Here is a 19803-nt window from a genome sequence, read left to right as displayed (position 1 = left end):
GTACCGTAGGTTGTTGAGTCAGGCCACTCATACTGATGAGGGGGATTAGTCATTGTCATATTGTGCTGTATATGTGAGGAAGGCGAATCACACCAGAGCAAAGGCATGATTGGAAAATATGGGGGGGGGGTAGATCTCTCTTTTTGTTAACGTTTATGATTGCAAGGATTTAAACTTATGTTTACTGTATTAAGTAGGGGTTCAGAATCTCTCCCCCCACCCCCGTGACTATGGAAATTTAAGAGTGCAAGTGAGGGTTTTACTTTGGGAAAATGTAAAATGGGTTTTAATTCGTGATCAATTTGTAAAAAATTGAAAATCAATAAAAAAAGATTTGGCAAACGGCTATGTATTGTGAGTACTTATCTACTTTTAAAAATTTTCACCTATGATCTTTTTCTTTTACTTCTTTATTTTTTCTTTGTTCTTCCCCCCTTTTTTTTCTGATATCTTATCTTTCATTTCACTCCTTTATTGTGAATAGCATTTTATAGAGGTATAAATAACTGTAAATATGAAAAGAGACAAAATATTCTCTAATTTTTTCTCCTTGGTTATATGTATTTTCTTTTTCTTTTGTATTTTCTTTTGTTGTAAATATGTATGTTTTCTAATTTGTACTTAATAAAAATATTATTATTTTTTTTAAAAAAAAGATTTGGCAAAAAGCTAGAACCCTGAAATAATGATGAAAATGGTCAACAAGAGAATGAATGAATGAATACAATCAGTGTCCTGGAAAAATCTCACAAAGAGGCAGTGCCCAAAGAGTCCAGTTGATGTGCAATTGCTGACGCGGGGGTCCTTCTGGACCAGGAAGAGGGCAGAATGGAGGTGAAATGCGAATGGGGCAGGGCTGAAAAGGGGCGACATGTGATGTAATGGGGCAGGGTGCACTCATGCATCTGCCGCTGACAAAAGCAGGGGCTGGGAATGGAACCCCAGGTGAAGTGGTCCCTGCCTGTGCACTAGAGTCCCTTAAGTACATAGTCCATTGATGGGAGCCAGACAACGGCTGGAGGTGTTGATAGTTGTCAAGGGGCAATTTTGTGGTTTGAGGGAGTTGCTGTCCTCCACAGAGGATGGTTGTCGTTCCTGATCCTTTGGCATTGACCTTGCTGGTTTGCAGATCATGCAGATGATCTGCAATGAGGCGAAAGGGGCTACTTCAGTAACGTAAAATCCAAGCAGCCCACCAGATTTCTTTGTTCAGGACTCACAGCATGAATAAGAACTGGATGTTCAAAACCACCATCTGGGAGGGTGGTGTACCCCATTGGGGTTGCCATCTAAATTGGGGTGTGTGGGTGTCTGTTTCTGGAGGACGTTTTTAAATGGGGAGAGTTTGGGGAAAATACTCCCTTGAGCCACCCACAAAACACCATTACTGGATGGCCTTAGGTAGAAAATCTCAATAGCCTCTCCACCCTCAGAGATTTAATAAATACATCATCATCTGCTATCTTGTAACAGCAACCAAAATATGTTGTTTGGGGCAGAGATCTTGCTTTGCTTCACAGTCTCTTGAGCGAAGCCAATGATGGCATAACTGTGGCAGTTGGAGCCAATAATTTAGCCTGGGGGGACTCTCAGCTGTTAATGGGAAGACAGCAGAAACGAAACAAGGGGCTCCTTGCTCTACCCATTTCCTCTAGAGTAAGGACCCCTCACCACAATAGCTGCAGCTATTTCTGTTTTTTTTAAAAATAATATTTATTAAGAATTTAATAATTACATAAAGAAGAAAAAGAGTTAAACAAAGCAAAACAAAACAATACAATACAATACATAAAAAGCAAAAAAAGAAAAACACTGCTTATCTTAACAAAACAAAAACAAAGACAGAAACAATTAAAAACACATCCAATATTTTCGTATCTTGTCTTTCATTTACTTGTTTCGACGACCTCCTCACACCTTCCTTTTTTGTATTCTAGTTCAATTAGCTATTTCAGCAAATCCTTTCCATCTTTCCCAGTTTTTGTCCTATAGTTTATCTTAGCACAATCTAACCTTATTTTTTTTCCCTTTGGCCCATTAACAGTCTATTTTTACTTAATTCTTTATAACATTTCTGCTAAAGCCATATAACTTCATTCCAGCATCCTTCTAACATTCATTAATTTTACAGTGTTTCTGTAAATAGTTTTTAATTTTTTTCCAATCTTCTTCCACCGACTCTTCTCCCTGGTCTCGGATTCTGCCAGTCATTTCCGCCAGTTCCATGCAGTCCATCAACTTCATCTGCCATTCTTGTGTCTTCCAATACTTTGCGATAAGTATTCTTGCTGCTGTTGTAGCATACATAAAGAAAGTTCTGTCCTTCTTTGTCACCAATTTGGCCGACCATGCCCAGGAGAAAGGCCTCTGGTTTCTTCAAGAAAGTATATTTAAATACCTTTTTCATTTCATTGTAGATCATCTCCCAGAATGTCTTAATCCTTGGGCACGTCCACCAAAGGTGAAAGAATGTACCTTCAGAGCTGCAGCTATTTCTGGTATCCCAGCGAACTCTTCGTTGGTCAAAGGCGGCTTTGATGCATGCTACCATGGGAGGGATCCACACCCAGTGTCCAATTCCAAGAGCCCTGAAATGGATCTTGTTAAATAGGCACATTCCCATCCCATGTGCTGAGCTCTGTTTGCCATTCCATCACCTTCTTCTTCCTCTTACCTCAACATGGCAGATAATCCCTTCATGAAGGTGTCTGGGCTAAAAAGCTGGTGTACAAAGCCTGTCTTTTTAGGTAGCATCTCAGATGTCACCATGAACAAAATATGAAACTAGTAGCATTCACTTCTCTTAATCTCCCATTGCAGAGGGGAAGGGGCCATGGCTCAGTGGTAGAACACCTGCCATGCACGCTAGTGGTCCCAGGTTCAATCCTTGACAGTTCAGCGTAGGGTTGGGCGAGAGCCCTGCCTGAAACCCTGGAGAGCCCCTGCTAGTTAATGCAGACAACACTGCCTCTGACTCGGTAGGAGGCAACTCTGTGTCCCAAGAATCAGGGAGAAGAAATATTTAACCCTCTCTCGCCCCCCCCATGCAAAGGTCCCAACGTAAGTAACCCATCCCCAACATTTAGGGGAGAAGGAAGCTAGAAAGCAGGTTATTCAGCCTTACAACTGTGGTTGGCAGACTTTTGTCAAGAAGCTGTTTTGCATTTCTTCAGCCAGCAGATGCAGGAGCTTTTGGTGGTCCACTGATCTCAAGACCTCCTGCCAGATTTCCTCGTAGTCGCAGTGGATGGAAAAACAAGAGCAGCTGTTGGATCCATGGGTTCAGGGATGGTCAGTTACTATGCTGAAAGAGCCATTTTATTCTCTGGGCAGCGGTTCAGGAGCCAGAAGAGTGTTTTGCTTCAGCCACCCTTTCACCTGCCTGGCAAATGGACTTTTCCATTTGCTGCCAAGTTACAGAGAGGTGAATGCGACTGGTGAATACTCTTGACTCTCTGCGCACCTGCGTATTTGCAGCTGGAGAAAATGAGCACCAATTTCATCCCTTGCTGCCTGGCCAAGAGGAAAGAGGGCTGCCCCTGCCTTCTCTGTTGCTTTTTAAAAAAGAACTTAATAATGGCTAGTGTACTAATGTGGGAACGCTCCAAAACCTTTGCCAGTTGCCACAAGGCAGAAAATGATCTGGGATCCAGAGGGAGGCTGAGATTGGGAAACTCCTGACACGGGGGGTGGGGGAGAGCCAGTGTGGTGTAGTGGTTAAGAGCGGTAGACTCGTAATCTGGTGAACCGGGTTCGCGTCTCCGCTCCTCTACATGCAGCTGCTGAGTGACCTTGGGCTATTCATACTGTTATGTACTGAGTTGAATAGGATCCAAACTGCAGCAGTCTGATTGGTCCTAGAACAATAGGATCCAAAAGGCAGCAGTCTGATTGGTCCTAGAACAATAGGATTCAGAATGCAGCAGTCTGATTGGTCCTAGAACAATGCAGCAGTATGATTGGTTGGCAGGAACTACCCAATCATGCTCCAGATAGAAGTGAATCCACAACCGGATTGGCTTACAGTAGAATTCCGGAATTAGCCAATCATGTGCAGCCCATTGTGTAAATAATGTATATAAAGCAGATACTTTGAGGGGACAGTCATTCATTCCTCCTCACCACTATGAGCTGAATAAAGAGCATGAAATCACTTTGCGACTCTGAGTATATTTCACTGGCGACGAAGGTGGGATCCCGCTGAGCTGACTGCCACACACAGCACCGCAGCACCGCCACCTGCCGCACCGCTGCCTCGCACCGTGTATCCAGGCTTCAGCTCCGGGACACAAGGAACTCGGAATGGCAACCGACAGCAGCTTCCCGCCATTCAACCCAGCATCTGGAGACTGGGAAGCGTACGCCTCCCGTTTCACCTTCCTCCTAGAAGCCAAAGGGGTCACCGACGAAGAAGACGCCAAGAAGAGGGCGATATTCTTCAGTGTCTGCGGAGAGGAGACGTTTGAAATCGCCCGGGCTCTCCTTGCGCCTGAAGACGTCGCTACTGTTCCATACAAAACAATAATGGGACAGCTGAAGGGGCACTTTTCGCCACAGCCCTCAGTGGTGGCTCGTCGAAATGCCTTCTACGCAAAGCGGCAAGCCCCTGGGGAAACCATAACTGGGTTTGTGACCTCTCTCCGTCAAGCCGCCCGGTTCTGCAACTTCTCAGAGCTGGAGAACATGCTTCGTGACCGCCTCGTCGGTGGCCTGAAGGATGAGAGGCTTCAACGACGCCTCTACACTAAGAAGGACCTAACGTTCCAGGTCGCTCTGGAGGAGGCCCTGGCAACGGAAGCTGCCGGAAGCTGCCTGGCACGGTGCCGACGCAAGAGGCACGGCCGAGCCAGCCGTCCCAACCGAGGGTCCACCACGAAGACCTCACCGACGACTCAGGATCCAACAGGGAGGAGGTGCACTGAGTACAGCAGCGCACTCAAGCAGACCACACACCACAGCTGCCTCGACGAGAAGGAGGGAACTGCGCAAGCTGTGGAGAAAGTCACGAGAGGAGGACCTGCCGTTTCCGCAACGCAGAGTGCAGGCAGTGCAGAAAATTGGGACACATCGCCCGGGTGTGTCGGGCTCGGCCCACCCGACGCCAGGCATCAGATGACCAATCCAAGAGCCCCAGGTCCCGGGGCCCAACGCACCAAGGCAACTCGACAGAGCTCACGGACTTCCAGGTATACCAGTTGCCCCACCCCAACGTAGAGAAAATTTATGTAGAGGTACAGATAGAGGGGACCCCATGCCGCATGGAGCTTGACACGGGTTCAACTCTATCCATAATCTCGGCAAGGACCTTAAGGAAACTGTGTCCTACTGGGGGTCCCAAACTCAGGCCGGCCCCATTCACCCTCCGGGACTTCCAGAAACGTAAGGTCCCCACAATGGGGGTGGGGACCTTCAGGGTGCAATACCGAGGGCGGATGCGGCAACTGGACTTGCTGGTGGTCAAGGGCCCCTACATTAGCTTACTGGGATTGTCATGGTTTGGACCACTGGGACTAGCCGTCACTGGGGTGAACAACACTAGCTTACAAGTGGACGTGGACGCCATATGCAAGGAATTTCCGGGGGTTTTCGATGGGAAATTGGGACAGTATACCGGCCCCCCCATTGCTCTACAGCTTGACCCCGCAGTACGACCGGTCAGGCTCAAGGCCCGCCGGGTCCCGTTCGCCCTGAAACCCCGTATTGACGAGGAATTGGACCGGCTCGTGGAGCAAGGAGTGCTGGAGCCGGTGCCTAATGCCCCCTGGGAAACCCCAATCGTCACACCCGTCAAGCCTAATGGTTCGGTCCGCATCTGCGCAGACTACAAATGTACCATAAACAAGGCCCTCACGGCCCATGCATACCCAGTGCCAGTGGTCAGCCATGTTCTTGCCACCCTGGCTGGGTCGAAAATTTTTGGCAAGCTGGACTTGGCCCAAGCATATCAACAGCTGCCAGTAGATGAGGCCACAGCAGAGGCACAGACGATTGTGACGCACAGAGGAGCATTCAGGGTAAAGCGGCTGCAATTCGGTGTCAGCGTGGCACCAGGCATATTCCAGAATCTAATGGACTCTCTACTTAAAGGGATCCCTGGCGTCACCCCCTTCTTTGATGATGTGTTGATTGCCGGGCCCACACCAGAGGAGTTTGAGGACCGCCTCCGCACCGTTCTGCACCGTTTCCAGACGGCGGGTCTCAAGGTGAAGCGGGAAAAATGTCTACTAGGAGTGCCTCAGGTGGACTTTCTGGGATTTATGGTGGACGCAGAAGGGGTCCACCCGACTGGGGACAAGGTACGGGCCATTTGTGATGCCCCAGCGCCCAAGAACAAGACTGAACTTCAGGCCTTCTTGGGACTATTGAACTTTTACCATTCCTTCCTTCCCCACAAGGCGGCGGTAGCGGAGCCCCTACACAGACTCCTGGACAAGCGGGCCCCTTGGGTGTGGGGCCAGCGCCAGGAGGCCGCATTCCAGGCAGTCAAGGACTTGCTTGTCTCAAACTCGGTCTTGGCACACTTCGACGAGAGGCTGCCGGTGGTGCTAGCATGCGACGCCTCGCCCTATGGAATTAGCGCTGTCCTGGGACACCAACTGCCAGATGGAAGAGAGGTACCAGTGGCATACTTTTCCCAGACACTCAACGCAACTGAGCGGAACTACTCGCAAATCGACAAGGAGGGTCTGGCAATCGTGAAGGGAGTAAAAAAATTCCATGATTTCTTGTACGGGCGGCCCTTCACCGTGGTGACTGACCACAAGCCGTTGCTTGGCTTGTTTGCCCCTGAAAAGCAGACCCCCCAAGTGCTGTCTCCTCGCGTCCTCAGGTGGTCAATTTTCCTTGCCAGCTACCAGTATGCACTGATTCACCGTCCGGGGAAGGCGATGGGCCATGCGGACGCCCTCAGCAGGCTACCACTACCGGAAACAGGCCCCGACCCAGCACCTGCACAAGAGGTTATGAGCCTGGAGCTGCTTCCCGACCGCCCCATTCAGGCACAAGAAGTTGCACACCATTCCAAGAAAGATAGGGTCATCTCCCGGGTCCTGGACTGGGTGTGGAGGGGATGGCCCAGCAGCAGCCCCGGGCCAGAATTCGCCGGCTACACAACCCGCAAACATGAACTGTCGGCCCACAAGGGGTGCCTGTTATGGGGAAGCAGGGTCATTGTTCCCCAGCCCCTCCGCAAAAGGGTCCTCACAGCCCTACATGAGACACACCCAGGGGTAGTAAGAATGAAGGCCCTTGCCAGGAGTTATGTGTGGTGGCCGGGGATCGACGGAGAGATAGAGGCCTGGGTCAAACACTGCCAGGCCTGCCAAGAATCCCGCCCAGATCCCCCAAGGGCCCCAGTCCAGTCCTGGGAGTCCGCCCGAGCACCATGGTCACGCCTGCATGTGGACTTCGCTGGCCCCTTTCAGGGGAAAACATTCTTCATAGTGGTGGACTCCTACACCAAATGGCTGGAAGTCGCACTGGTACCATCCACTTCTACGTCCGCAGCCATCCGGGTACTACGCAGGCTGTTTGCAACCCACGGGCTCCCTGACACTCTCGTCTCAGACAACGGGACTGCATTCATGTCAGGAGAATTCCAAACCTTCACAGCGCAGAACGCCATCCGCCACATCCGTTCGGCGCCATTCCACCCTGCCACCAATGGCCAAGCAGAACGCATGGTGCGGACCACCAAGGACACCCTTCGCCGCATGACGCAAGGGGATTGGGAGTACCGCCTTGCCACATTCCTTCTAGCACAGCACAGCACCCCCAGCTCAACGACTGGCCGGAGCCCCGCTGAACTACTAATGGGTCGGTGCCTTGCAATCAGATTGGACCGCCTTCACCCCGATAGAGCTCAAGATGAGGTAGTGGTGGGGGAAGGCAAGAACCCCCGGACCTTCGAGGCTCAGGACCCAGTGTACGCAAAGAATTTTGGGGCAGGCCCAGCATGGGTACCCGCCACAGTCACCAGGGTCACTGGCCCCGTGTCGTATGAGGTGCTAACGGATGGGGGGCAATGCTGGCGCCGCCACTGCAACCAGATACGGCGACGATTCCCGGGAGAAAACCAGGAGGAGGAAAGGGCAGAGGAGTCCCAAGGGAACAGAGGGGCAGTGAGGCCCATAGAGCACGAGGGGCCAGCAGGAGAGGCAGAATCAGTAAATACAGAGAGGACCTGCGAGGCCGAAAGGACACCGGAGCCAGAACCACGACTGAGCGAGCCGGTTGCGCCAGACCAAACAGCCCCATCACAGCCAGCATCCTTGGAACATGAGCCAGAACCTGAACCCCGGACCAGGGAACACCCCAGGCCGCAACGCACACGTAGGCCGCCGGCATACCTCAAGGACTATGAATGTGACCTCCCGGGCAGGACTGGAACTTAGAGGGGAGGGGTGTTATGTACTGAGTTGAATAGGATCCAAACTGCAGCAGTCTGATTGGTCCTAGAACAATAGGATTCAGAATGCAGCAGTCTGATTGGTCCTAGAACAATGCAGCAGTATGATTGGTTGGCAGGAACTACCCAATCATGCTCCAGATAGAAGTGAATCCACAACCGGATTGGCTTACAGTAGAATTCTGGAATTAGCCAATCATGTGCAGCCCATTGTGTAAATAATGTATATAAAGCAGATACTTTGAGGGGACAGTCATTCATTCCTCCTCACCACTATGAGCTGAATAAAGAGCATGAAATCACTTTGCGACTCTGAGTATATTTCACATACCTCTTTGAAGTCTTTCAGCCCCACTCACCTCACAGAGTGTTTGTTGTGGGGGAGGAAGGGAAAGGAGAATGTTAGCTGCTTTGAAACTCCTTTGGGTAGTGATAAAGCGGGATATCAAATCCAAACTCCTCCTCCTCCTCCTCCTCCTCCTCCTCCTCCTCCTCTTCTTCTTCTTTTTCCTCTTCTTCTTCTTCTTCCTCCTGGCCTCCCTACTCACAGAGAAACTTTCTGAGCAAGCCCCACAGATTCCCAACCCACCACAGCTATTTCCCTCACTCCCAGCACAGGTAAAGGACCCCTGGATGGTTAAGTCTAGTTGAATTCGACTTTGGGGTGTGGAGCTCATCTCCGTTTTCAGGCCGAGAGAGCTGGCGATTGTCCACATACTGATTTCTGGGTCATTTGGCCAGCATGACTAAACTGCTTGGAAGCAGAAAGGTTTTACTGTTCATTGAAAAAAATCCTATTTCACATTTATTTGGATAGTTTGTTTTTCAGTGATATAGCTCTGCTGGAGTTATCACTGGCTGCATGGCACCCTGAAACCTATTGATATTCAGTACTAACTTACCCTTGCAAATGTGTATTGATGAATACGGGTGGAGTTGGTCCACTGGTTGTATTCAGGATGCACTGAGACATTATAATCAGCATTAGGCCCCACATTATCCATTTCAGCATCCCTGTAATGGAAAGGTTAAGGATTAGATAGGGTCTTGTTGATATGTCAGGATGCCCGGGGTAGCTACTCCTCACTGGCCTCTACCCTGACAAGGATCTGAATCCTGCAGTCAAGCCGATGCTGGTAGACCATCCACTGGGTGGTCCTGGGCTGGCTGGTTTTTGATACCCAAAATGCTGATCCCCTTAGCTAGAGCTCCTTGGAACTAGAGAAATCCCTGAAGGCATCAAAGCTCCCTTCTGCACTATGCATGGGAAGCATCTATAATCTAGGATTATTTCATGATGATCAATACCTGAGTCTTGCTCCTTTGGAAATAACTTGCATTGCCACCTGCACATTCCCCCCACCCCATATGAACACACTGTGCTTATTTTGAAGAAAATTTAGTGTCCCCTTTGGCTGTACCAATTTGGGAATTTCTCTTTTTAAGTGCTAATAAAAATCCTCCCACATTTTTAGTGTGCATTGCTCCTAATATATTAATTTTGTGTTCAAGTTTGTCTAAATGTCATCTTTTTTGAAAGCAGCCTTCTCTGGTGCATTTCTGAATTTTATTTTCACCAGTTTATGCATTTTATATGCATGCTTTTTTGCTAATATGTGCATTTAGGGGGTGGGGAATCTCTTTGCAAAATGGGGGAAAGGCAACTTTCAAAGCAACATTCTGTTTGTGTGTTGATCTGGGAAGTGCAGCTGGGGGTAGGTATACATTAAAATGGAAAAAATATGGATTTCTCTGCCCTCCATATCATCTGAGAATGGCTTCTCACACAGTCTTTGCCAGAAAAAGAATCTACTGTCAATCCCAGCATCTATTCACCCAAACCTCTAATCCACAGTTAGGATCTTTATGACTGGCACCAAGAATCCACCTGGCAGTTTGATGGCATATGCTCTCCTAACTACACACACAATTCCATTAGGTCTCCTTTCCTTCAACTGCCACCTGGGAGCAGCCATTACATTAGACTCATTCAGTGGGAGAGGGTGAAAGTAGAGCTCTTCCATCAGCTCTGCTGAAAGACCAGCTCCATAAAGCATTTCCTACCCCTAAACTGTGTCAGTAGTGGCTGGAAATATATATACGTATCTTGTCCCCCCCCCCTTTCCATGTCAAACTATATTACAAAATTAACGTTAATCATGTATAAATATAAATTAATTCTCCCCTGAACAGTACTATAGGATTCACACACAATGTTTCTTTAAAACAGAGTATAGTATGCACATAGCATAAAATTTTACCTGTTTAACATAATATCCAACCTACTACAGGGGTGCCAAGTTGAATAATTTTTTTTTGGGGGGGGAGGTAAGCCCCGCCCCACACAATCAGTCACAAGACGTGCATAGCATTTGAATGACAATGCCCATCAACTTTTTTTGGGGGGTGACCCCCTCAAATATTTTGGGGGGGGGGGCAAGGGGACCTCGGCCCCTAGGAGCCGGTTCCTATTGTCTACTACTGTATATAATGCTAACATCCTAGAGAACCTTCACTTTTCTTTGCCAAAAACTTGCCTTTCTTTGACCTTGGATAGCTGTTTGCCAAACTTTGTGAAACCAGTATTCTACACCCTAGAGCTAGGACCAGTAGAAATGTCAACATTCGCTTACAGTCAGGAGTTTTTCAGATGCCATATTGTCAACAAAATCAGCAAAGACCACCACAGTAGATCTCTTCACACCTCTACTTGCTGAGGATGCAAGAACCTCAAGAACTTCAGTTCAAACGGACGCACATTCAGTTGCTAGACAATGGCCACTGGTGACATCAAATGCATGGACACCATGCCAAGGTTCTAGGAGAGTCAGTGTGGCATAGTGGGCAGAGTGTTGGACTAGGACCTGGGAGACCTGGGTTCAAATCCCCGGGGCCTCAACCTTGAGCCTCAGCCCTTGGCTTAACCTGCCTTGTTGTGAGGATAAAATGGGGAGAAGGAGAAATAGGTATGTCACCTTGAACTCCTTGGAGGAAAAATAGGATATAAATGTCATAAGCAGATCAATAAACTTAACAGCCACACAGTACTCCTTCCACAGTAATTTTGTACTCGATGTTCATCTGTTCTTGGTTGTACAACCAGATTGAGAATATCACTTCCCATTTGCCTGAATTGGAAGACAGTTGTAAGATCGAAAGCTTTTGTTTTAGCTTAAACACCATTCTGCATGTGAACAGACTAGCTTCCTAAGGAAGCAGACTTGTTTCAACAGAGCCTACCCTGCTCTCCTGTATCTAGGATTATTTCCTGTTGATCAATACTTGGGTCTTGCTCCTCAGGAAATAGATTTGTCACGGCCACCTGCTCATTTTCCCATAGGAAAGCATAGTGTTCCTTTGAGCCGTAGCAGAACAGCAAGGAGCCAATTTAATTCCACACACTACAAGGACGGTATATATTCTTTGAAATGTACAGTTTGATATTTCTGTTCCCTTTTTTAAATCCTGCTTTCCAGACAGAAAAGGGGAGACAAGTCCTGTCCTCAGGTTTGAAAGCCAAAAAGAAAAGGTCAAGGCACCCAGTTTGAAGGGATTTTTGGAGTAAGAAGTTCAAAAGGCAGAAGGGATGTGGGGGAAGAACAGCTTTTAACAATGCCCAAAGGAAGGTTTGAGATGTCCATGTCTTGCTGGGGCCAAGCTGATCTTCTCATGCCCCAAGCTGCCTTTAGACAGCGCCGCAGCAGCTAACCCAACAGCCTTTCATCCCTGGCCGACGGAGGGGGACTGAACATGCTTTGCTTCAGCCCTGCAGTCCCAGAGCAAGTGCTGACTGGAGCCCCTTTCTGTCCTGGTGGGGATGGAGAGAAGCAAGCTCCATGCAGCAGCTCCTTCCCTGGCAAAAGGTGAGACCAGATCAATCTCCTAGACCAGGCGTAGGCAAACTCGGCCCTCCAGATGTTTTGCGACTACAACTCCCATGATCCCTAGCTAACGGGGCCAGTGGTCAGGGATGATGGGAAGTGTAGTCCCAAAACATCTGGAGGTCCGAGTTTGCCTATGCCTGTCCTAGATGAGCACAATGTTGTTTTTGTTATTCTTATTCTTATTAATGAATGATCGCTTCCTATGCAGGGCCTCATAGAGGTGGCACAATTCAATGAAAAGAGAGTCAGGTCAGTTTCTGAGGTGCTTCCCATTAGCTCCTTGTTTTGAAGCTCTTTGGTGGGCAGACTCCCACAGCATAGGTGTAGAATTAAGGGTGGTGTGGGTCTTAAGCTCCCCCAACCCCAATTCCCCTGGAGGGACTTAGCTGGGTCCCACAGACACCAGACAGTGCCAGGGAAATCAACAGGCTCAGGTGATGGATCAGTTGCCATAGCAACTGCAGCTGTGGAGCAACAACCCAGAAGGCCTCAGTTGGGCCTTACAGACTACAAAGAGGACTAAAATAGGGTCTCTAGAGCCTCTCCTATATTATATTAAATATAAATACAATATTCTGTGTATTTTACGGGGACAATAATCTTTTTGTCACAGTTGGGCGGAGTGTGTGTGTGTGTGTGTGTGTGTGTGTGTGTGTTACAAACAAAACAAAAACCAATTATAAACTTACTGGGCAGATCACTACCTCTCAGAAACAGCAGCACTTGCCTACAGTATAGGATAATGTAGACTTACCTCACAGGATTATTTTTGGGTGACTGAGATAATGCTTATGAAGCACTCTGTGCATATACTGTTTTTATTGTTTATCTCCATCAGCTCACATGGCACTTTGTGATGAAAAAAAAGAAGCACCTGTGGAAAAAAGGTGAGACAAAAGGCAGTGGCCAGAGTTTATAATGCCACTGGGTACACACTGTACTTTTAAAGTACATTTGAAGCACATTCCCCTCAAAAAATTCTATTTTTTTATTTTATTCATTTTTCATTACCAGACGATGACAGGGGAAAAACAAACAAACAAACAAACAACAACATAAAAAGAAAAAATGAGGTAACAGTCACATATCAAAAACAAACAAGACCATCAACCAAATCACAACCCCCAACCAACCAACACACAAACATTACAAACAATTAACAATTGACTTCCCTCCATCTCGGTTTTGGGTTATATGTATATTAAATTCAATCTGCAGTTTTTCATTATAAAATATCTACGCGTCGCAAGAGTTACCCCTCAAAAAATTCTAGACACCGTAGTTTCCCACTCACTGAGTTACAATTCCCAGCAACCCGCAACAAATCACAGTGCCCATAATTCTTTGTGGGGTTGGGATGTGCTTCAAATGTGGGTTAACGGTATGCTGTACAAGGTTAGAGGCTAGGAATTTTAACCAAAAAAGGGAACAGAAAAAAGTATATTTTGAGGGTTTTTAAACCCGGCATAATAATAATAATAATAATAATAATAATAATAATAATAATAATAATTTATTATTATTATTATTCACAAAACCACTTTTGTGAATGGGGTGCAGGAAGATAAAGGTACAATCTTGAAGTTTCTTAAGAGCTCAGACATCATGTTTAAGTCCATTTTATACACTGATGACAATCAGGACATTTATCTCCTCGTTCTTTAGGTAATCTCTTTCCAAACCCTGATGACCATTTTGCGGTTGCTTCCAGACAGCCTGCTCATTGAGCAGTCATCCTGATTTGTTTGCAGGGTGATTAGACAACATTGGCTATTTAAAGCACATTTAACCTGATTTGTTTGTGGGGAGGCTAGACGGAGATACATCAGTGCAAACATCCCACACTCCCCCATCCCTCTGCATCAGTTCAATCTTTTTGGGAAGCAGGTTAAACTATGGAATTTGCTCCTAGAAAAGGCCGTGATGGCCACCAACTTGGACGATTATAAAATATGATTTGACATATTCATGGCAGATAAAGCTATCAATGGCTACTAGTCACACAAGGGCTGTACTTTGCTTCCATGGTCAGAGGCACTATCTTTCTGAATACAGTGGTACCTCTGGTTACGAACTTAATTTGTTCCGGAGGCCTATTCTTAACCTGAAACCGTTCTTAACCTGAGGTACCACTTTAGCTAATGGGGGCTCCCGTGCGATTTCTGTTCTCATCCTGAGGTAAAGTTCTTAACCTGAGGTACTACTTCCGGGTTAGTGGAGTCTGTAACCTGAAGTGTTTGTAACCTGAGGTGTTTGTAACCTGAGGTACCACTGTACCAGTTGTGGGAATTGCAGGAGGAGTGATTGCTCTTCTACTTGGGTCCTGCCTACAGACTTCCCAGAGGCGCCTGTGTGGCCTCTGTGTGAACAGAATGTCGGACTAACGGGGCCATTGGCTTTATCCAGCAGGCTCATCTTACCAGGTTGCTTTTCTCTATCACGCCACAAGAATAAAGAGGAAACAGTCTTTAAGCTTGGCCCTTATTTTGGATTCTGCAAGCAGCTGGATTCCCCCTGAGACACCTTACATTCTGTAGCTCAAGTGAAGTTCTGTATCTGTGAGGAAAAGTTATTTGGTTCTTCTCATTGTCATTAAGATTAATTTTTTTAAAGTGTCTTCTCCAAAGAAAAAGAACACCACTAGGTGGTAGACTTGCACCATGTAAGCCCTTGCGTTTGTGAACCACTTCTTTCTCTGAGAGTAAGACAGAACCCTTTCTATCTTGTAGTAAGCTATTATTTTAAAGTTTGTACTCACTGAGGAGAGCAGATAATTATAATGAGAACCCCTAGCATTGCATATTATGGACAACATATGCACCGTGGGTATCAGCCTTTTGTGAAAATGTGTAGCAGGCATATTCGTGTGACCTTTGTCCAATATTGTACAATGAACTAATTACCTTTTAGACGATCTCTCACAATAATTAGTTGTCCGTCATCTTCTCTTCTAACCCCATAACACTTTTGAGTTGCAAGGAAATGTTTATAATCTAGTCCTTTGATGTAAGACTTCCAGTACAGCCCTAAGCATATTTACTCTGAAGTAAATCCTGATAATCTCAATGACTAAGGAAGTTTGCTTATGGTTGCAGCCTTAACCAACTGGATTTTCATTCCTCTTCCCCCAAGGCAGTTCTGATGGTTAGCCTGTGACCCAATGACAAAAAAACTGTGATTTTATTTTTACAGCTGTCTGGGTTGTTATGCTAATCATCTCGGTAGCTTGTTTAGCTCGTGCAAATAGTGATTATAAACACTGGATTATAAATAGATTTAAAAAAATTATTGTTTGTCTTCTTTTCACAAATTTGATCCTAGCTTACCTCTTCTTAAAGCTAGGTCTTAACTTCAGTTAAGGTAAAGTAAAGGGACCCCTGACCATTAGGTCCAGTCGTGACCGACTCTGGGGTTACGGAGCTCATCTCACTTTATTGGCCGAGGGAGCCGGCGTACAGCTTCCGGGTCATGTGGCCAGCATGACTAAGCCGCTTCTGGCGAACCAGAGCAGCGCATGGAAACGCCGTTTACCTTCCCGCCGGAGTGGTACCTATTTATCTACTTGCACTGTGACGTGCTTTTGAACTGCTAGGTTGGCAGGAGCAGGGACCGAGCAACGGGAACTCACCCCATCACGGGGATTCGAACCGCCGACCTTCTGATCGGCAAGTCCTAGGCTCTGTGGTTTAACCCACAGCGCCACCCGCGTCCCTTCAACTTCAGTTAACTAACTTCAGTTAGTCTATTCTAAATTGGATTAGGATTGGGTACAACCCACAGTCATTTCCCCTTCAACTTCAGTTAACTAACTTCAGTTAGTCTACTATAAATCGGACTAGGATTGGGTGCAACCCACAGTCATTTTGTGCTCATGATGGTATAAGGGCACCCCACTTTCAATCCTGTTTGCACCTAATAAAGTTTTAGGGCACTCATACTGCTTTGTTTCCAATCAGTGCATGTCCTATAGCTCCCTGCTGAAATCCTGTAGCTTTTCATAACAAAAACATTGCAAGGTTTTTCTGTCCTGGTATCCTGCAAGAGCGCACCTCCAGATGATGAAAGAGTGCCCCTCCCAATGTAATAACACAGGGTAAGAATAATGGGGCAAATATTAAAACTGCTAGAACACTCCTGGATGGCTAATAGAGCACGAGACTCTTAATCCCAAGGGTGTGGGTTTGATCCCCACGTTGGGCAAAGGATTCTTGCATTGCAGGGAGCTGGACTAGGTGACGCTTGTGGTCCCTTCAAATTCTACAATTCTATGATTTCCAAAGCGGAGTAGGGTCCGGTATGGTTTCAAATTGGATGGGAGGCTGCATGTTGAGATTCCTGCATTGCAGAGGGTTAGATTAGATGATCCCTGGGGTCCCTTCCAACTTTACAGTTCTGTGATCTCTGTAAAGTTTGGACCATCCAGTATAAAACCACCACTGACGCACTTTTATTGTGCCAATAAAACATGTTCTGGAACACACAAAGAAAAAAGCCAACAAAAAAGTCAGGAGGGACTACACACACACACACACACACACACACACACACACACACACACACAGGAATATGTTTAAGTATTAATTCTGGAAGGCTGTTGTCTTTCTGGGCAGATTGATGTTTTATCTGTACTTTGTGTTGTTCTGTTTGGCATATTTTCACTGTACTTTGCTTGAGTTGTATAATAACAATAATTATGATTTAAACTGTAAGCTGCATATACATTGGAATATAGGAAGCTGCCTTATGTTGAGTCAGACTACGTTGGTCCATCTAGCTCAGTATTGTCTACACTGACTGTCAGTGGCTCCTCAGTATTTCAGGCAGAAGTATCTCCTTAAATCTACCTGGAGATGCTGGGAAGGAGGGGCGAATGAAGGTGTTGTGACACCTGGGGCGGGGTGTCGCTACGTAGGGCGCATGTGTAGTGTCACTACGTACAGTGCATGTGCTGTACGTAGCGACGCTGCACATGTGCTGTACATAGCGGTTTGCCGGCGCTACCGCTCCAGTGCAATACGAACGGTGCCGGGATTCTAGGTGCCACCACACATGCGCTTTACATAGTGGTTTGCCGCCGGCGCTGGGATCCTTTGCTCACGGCTGCAGCCACGAACAGAGGATCCTCCACATGTGGTTGCGGCGGGGTGAGCCCCCGTGGGGTGCCTTCTTGTCACCCCCCCAGACATGGCACCTGCTCCCCCGTTGCGACGCCACTGGCTGGGAATTGAGCCTGGGACCTTCTGCTTGCAAGATAGCTCTATCACTGAGCTATGGCTCTTACCCTAGAGAGCTGAGAAATAAATTACTCTGTAATAAAAAGTAGGACTCTGTGAAGCAGAAGGAACTCCAAACAGGTGTAGCTTGTTAGCCAATAAACACCTGCCTAATCATAATAGAATTGACAACAGTTGCCTAGAATGGTGTTCAAACTGAGACCTTGGAGGAAGACTCCCAACCTCTCACAGGAAAGAACAGCTGCCAGGATTAAGGTTTTTGCCTTCTGCTGTTCTGGAGCATGATTATGCTCATCAATTCGAAGCACAGTCCTGTTCAGAATCTTTTAGCTGTCTGACTCTTCACCTCTGAAATGTTCTTTATCAATGCATACTTATTTTGTTTTTAGTAAGCGGCGATCTCGGCCTTACTTCTGGATTAACAGATATAGGACTGAGGGTGTTAATCAGCTGCAGGCTTGGTGATTCTCGCAACAGCAAGTGAGTAATACCGTGATGGCCCCATTTTACAGTTATCAAATGAACCAGAGAAGCTAAGCTGCTTCTTTCGAGCTGTGGTGTCAGCTGAGATTGTAGCTTTATGCTCCAAGAAGGATGTTTCCCTTATCCTTTCCCTGCTTTGGGCCTGTGACTTGGGAATGCTGATTCCTTTAGGTTTAAACTTTGCTATTCAGCAAATGGATTAAGGAGAAGATAGCAGCAAGCAATGCGTATCCTCTCAAAATCTGTTGAAATCCACGGCCAGTCAATGTAGACAGTATTGAGTTAAATGGTCTTGACTCATTATAAGGCAACTTCCTTTGTTCCTGTTAAAAAACTCTCTTAATTTAGAATAATGGGAGACTAGAATCTTATTTTTAGAACATCTCCTCTGCATGCAGACCCTCCAAGAGTTCCTATTTTTCCAGATTTACAGAAGCTGTCCTGTTTTCTGTTTTGATCCCGGATTGTCCTGCTTTTCCTTAGGACATCCCTACTCTATTTTTGGGACACAGGTGGCGCAGTGGGTTAAACCACAGAGCCTAGGACTTGCCGATCAGAAGGTCGGCGGTTTGAATCCCTGCGACGGGGTGAGCTCCCATTGCCCCAGAGCGCCACAGCCCCAGAGTCGGTCACGACTGGATCTAATGGTCAGGGTCCTTTACTCTATTTTTATCAGAGAAATATTGGAGGGTAAGGAGTTATGCCACCCATGAGCCAAAGAGGTAAATAACTATACAACCTTTAGAAGACATCTGAAGGCAGCCTTGTATAGGGAAGTTTTGTTGATGTTTAATGTTTTACTGTGTTTTAATAAATGTTGGAAGCCACCCAGAATGGCTGAAGCAGCTCAATCAGATGTTTGGGGTATCATCATCATCATGGAATAGGATGTCCCTATTTTCATCGGAGAAAAGTTGGAAGATATGTGCATGCAGAAAGTCTCAGGTTCCGTCCCCAGCATCTCTAGGTATGGCTGGGAGAGTGAGCTCTGCCTGAAATCTGGGTGAGTTGCTGCCAGTCAGTGTGGGCAATACTGAGCTAGTTGGACCAATGGTCCGACTCTGTATAAGGCAACTTCCTATTAGCTTTGGCTGTCAATCAGAGACAGCAAGGAGAGAAGCTTGTAGCTGCCTATGTATGTAAGGGGTTTTTTTTTTGTCTGGCAAATAGTGTTGGGTACTGGACACAATTCTGAGTCCAAACCAATATAGTTAATATTGTTGAAAGGAATCGGCTGGGCAGTTAACTTCTTCTGGTACAAACAGACAGTATTTTCATTCATTATTAACTGAGAAACAAAATTTCTTTTGTGAACAGATTTTGCACCCTTGGGTATATATATTCAGTGGAATGCGCCCTTCTCCATTTTCCAATTTTGCCGCCTACAAATAGGGTGGAAAATCTCAAGTGCCCATTTTTCACTCAGTCCCAGGGTGCTGCTGTTCTGCCGGTGCACACATTGATCTCAAATCCACTTTATGAGTCTATCCTATTTACTTAATGTCAACCGTGGGGGGTGGAATTGGTGGCTGAACGTGTAAATTCCTGCACAAGCAAAGCTTATGTCCAAATGTAGAAGCCTTGAAAGCAGTGGACATCACCTCTATGCTTTACCTCCACTGTCAGAGGCGTTATGCCTCTGAATCCTAGTTAACAGGGAATTGCAGGTGGGCAGAGGGCTCTTGCACTCATGTCCTGCTTGCAGGCTTCTGAATCCTGGTTGCTTGAAACCACAGAAGGGGAGAGTGCTGTCAGTAGTCCTCCTTGCAGACTTCTGACACACACCTGGCTGGCC

Source organism: Podarcis muralis, chromosome 7 (genome assembly GCF_964188315.1).
Source record: "Podarcis muralis chromosome 7, rPodMur119.hap1.1, whole genome shotgun sequence".
Taxonomy (NCBI): Eukaryota; Metazoa; Chordata; class Lepidosauria; order Squamata; family Lacertidae; genus Podarcis; species Podarcis muralis.
The sequence above is the reverse complement of the archived record's forward strand: the minus strand, read 5'-3'. Positions refer to the sequence as shown.